This window comes from Microtus ochrogaster, chromosome 5 (genome assembly GCF_000317375.1).
Source record: "Microtus ochrogaster isolate Prairie Vole_2 chromosome 5, MicOch1.0, whole genome shotgun sequence".
In the NCBI taxonomy this organism is placed as follows: domain Eukaryota; kingdom Metazoa; phylum Chordata; class Mammalia; order Rodentia; family Cricetidae; genus Microtus; species Microtus ochrogaster.
Genome location: NC_022012.1, coordinates 92416603 through 92419975, shown reverse-complemented (window position 1 = coordinate 92419975; position 3373 = coordinate 92416603). Strand labels below are relative to the sequence as shown.

General features: G+C 45.9%; 1 protein-coding gene across 2 annotated transcripts in view; it reads right to left on the bottom strand.

Moving 5' to 3' along the window:
• Window positions 1–393: 393 nt before the first annotated feature.
• Mobp (myelin-associated oligodendrocyte basic protein) overlaps window positions 394–3373 on the bottom strand; it is a 34844-nt gene continuing 31864 nt past the window's right edge. For both annotated transcript variants that reach the window (XM_005348114.3, XM_013346588.2), the window contains 2 exons: window positions 2323–2399; window positions 394–2201 (listed from right to left, as the gene is read on the bottom strand). The gene's annotated coding sequence lies outside the window, so the exon portion shown is untranslated. The remainder of the gene's footprint in view (window positions 2202–2322; window positions 2400–3373) is intronic.

Genomic DNA, 3373 nt, shown 5'->3' with positions numbered 1-3373 from the left:
GGCCAGGTCACCTCTTCCCGTTCACACTGTGAACCCGTGCCATGGGAATATTTCCATTATGGGAATTAGAAAACGCTATAACCCAGGGATTCCTACCTGGAGACCCCAACAGCTCCAGGCACATGCCTCAGTTTCTCCCAGAACATAAGATTAATGAGCATCCGGGATAAGCTACCATGTGTCAGCCATTGTGGCTACGGATGCCTACTCAAGAAACCGATGAAGAGCAGCTTTTGGAGTTTTATATAATGTCGCTAGTATTTACTGGGAAGTGTTCCTCAGAATCAATGTTACACAGAAAAACATTACATAACTATCACACTGTGTTTCAGTTTTGATGCCCAAGGCACAAGACCCTCAGTCGACCCCCACCAGCCTCAAGCAATCTCCAGGTAGGTTTGATCCATCCCCAGATTTTATTTCTACAGAAGGCAGACAAAATTTAGCAGTTTCTGGTTATTCACATTAACAGGCTAATATCCAGTGCTGGGCATGGGTTAACACACACTCCAGGTCTTGGGGGTGGCGTGGAGGGGAGGGTGAAACAGCGAGTCCTGGGGATGGAGTCTCGCTTTGCTAAAATCAAGATGGTTTCCTGAATGGGCTGGGGCAAGGCTCACCATAGGGCTACTGTGTGCTCCTATCCCATTCCCGTTCTTCCCAGCCCAGTTACTCAGGAAGGTGATGGCCACGGACAGCTCACCGTTAGAACCTGCTCCTCAGAGACGTTATCACCTTAGATGTTCATATAGCACCCGAGGTTCTGCATGAGTTGTTACGCAGTTAAATTCCTTGCCTTCTCATTGGACCTTCCACGGGGCCACATTGGAGCTTCCACGGGGCCACATTGGAGCTTCCACGGGGCCACGGTGCCCTCCTGTTAGGACGCTGGAACCCTTTGGGTACCCTGGGACAGTATTTGGCCTGCTTCTTCTTGCTGGGGCACAGCATTCTCAGCCATCTCTTCCTTCCTCCTTGCTGTCTTCCTGCCACTCCAGATCCACACCTTGAACACGGGCCCCCCTCCTTGCACTTGAGTCTGAACCTTGCCAGCTCTGGCTGTGAGGATGCAGTGGCGGCCATCTGCCTGTGCTTGGCCAACCAGCTCCCAGCACAAGGTCATCCCTGATGCTCTTCTAGTCCCTACATCACGTTTCCCTCCACCATAACACCGTCCGTTTTACATCCCTGCACATTCACCAACATCCTATTTTCCCTTCCTATCTACCTGTTCCGAAAGGGAAATTTGAGAGCTGTGTTCCAATTGACTCCCTTTTCTCCCATGTCAGGAGCCATCACAAGTCAAGGACTCTAGCCCAGACCCAAAACGGATTCAAAACAAATGTTTTTGGTGTTTAAGAATTATATAACCAACCATGGAAGCATCCCAGGCTGCTGACAAATTTCCCATTTACTCTCTCCAAACAAATGTATGTCCAGCAGGTGGTGTTAAACCATTCCTGTGTAACTTTTAGGCTGGGTTATTTCTTCAAGCCAGGAATTATTTCTTATACTTTTATTTCTGAGAGGATTTGTTTTTAATATCTTTGTATTTTACTGTCATTTTTAAATCCTGTGGCATTATAGAAAAAGTATGAGGTCTTATGACTTCTCCTTGTTGAGCAATAACCAATATAAAACTGTGGGCTGTCAATATTTATGCATAGGATGTCATACTGGGCTTACTGTCTGATGCTTGCTTTGCGTAGTCCTGGCTGTGGTTTCTAGATTTTCCTGCTTGACAGGGTCTATCTGACAGATTGACTTTTAACTGCTGGTTAGAACATTATTTGCAGATATCCCAAAACTGATTCTCTCATTCCCCTGTGGGTAGACGTTTTGGTTAGTTACATTCTATGTTCCTCTCTTAACTACAAACCTTGATCTTTTAAACAAATTTGTGCATTTCTCTCTTCTCTAAAAGTGTGCAAGTTTTCTCCAGGATGGATGCCTAAAATTATAGTTACTTGGTTAGAGGTTTTAAGACACCCTGCCTTGCTAGTGTCCTGGAGTACAGTGATATTATGGCATGTGTTATGACAACGTATAAATTCCATCAGTAGCTTCTGGGACTTTCTTCACATTAATGCCAATGCTGGGCAGTTTCTCTTTTATATTTGCCATTTGGATAGCTGTGCAACACGAACTTGTTTTGCACATCCCTGAAGACACACGAATCTTCAGCTAGAAGTACCTGAGTCCTGGGCAGAATAAGCAGACATAAATCCGTACTTAGTGACATCGCAGTCATCGTATGTTCAGAACAGCAGGGGTGAGGAGGAAAATCATTTTAAAATAAACAAAGGAAAAGCAGAGTCTCACCATGAGTCGAGAAGATTGACGGCAGGTCTCTCATCAGCAGTTATAGAGGGAGGCGGTGGGGTGGTATCATCAACGTACTGAGGGGGGAAAGAAACTGTCAATAGAGTTCTAAATGGGAGCGTTGAGTCCCCAGTTTTCTCCTGGTGGCTGCACCTCTGCATTTCCCATGGGCTGCCTGCATTCTTCAGAAGTGGGTACCCCACTCTCATGAAAGGGATGGGCATGACTGTGAAGGAAGAAGGCAAACCCCTGAACCCTGTGGCCTTTGGGCATTCAATCGATCTCAAGGGTAGGGAGGTCAGTATGAGGGGCAAGACCTGTGGACACCCATATCCCAGAAACCAGCTCAAACAGCTCCTGCCAAGCCTTGGAGATGTAGTTTGTTTGTTTCTGATTCTTATATCTGAGCTTCCTGAGAAGAACATTTCTGAGATTTAAACAAAAGAAGATATGCCAAATAAGACTCAGAGAAAATGAGAGAAAATAGTACAACATAAGGGGTTATAGACAGAGCTGGCAAGATGGCTTAGAGGGTAAAGGTGCTTGCTACCAAGTCTGTCAAGCAGAGTTTGATCTTGGGTCCCCTGTGATAGAATGAGAAAACTGACTCCTAAAATTTGTCACCTGACCTTTGCATACACATGCACACGTGTGCATGCACACAACACGCACACACACATGCACACACAAACACACACTAAATACAAGTTCCAGCTAGATTAGAAACACTGTTTTGGTTTACTGACTGTAGCTGTAGACTTGGTAGAGGCAGCCACAAAAGCACAACAGACCAAAGCATTGCTCCCCAGAGAATGAATTTGATAGACCTACCTGCCAGCAACTTTCCCACCCAGGAAACAGAGGAACTCAGTTTCTCTGTGCGCATTCCCTCCCTAAGCACAGAACTGCACAGACCCCCATGCCTTGTCTTGCATATGTATGCTCTATTGGGATGAAGAAACAACACGGTCCATGATAATAACAGAACCACGGGGCTGGGCAGTTTATGAAAGGTCCTGTAATCTGGGTTCTTCACTGAACGGGTAAATGA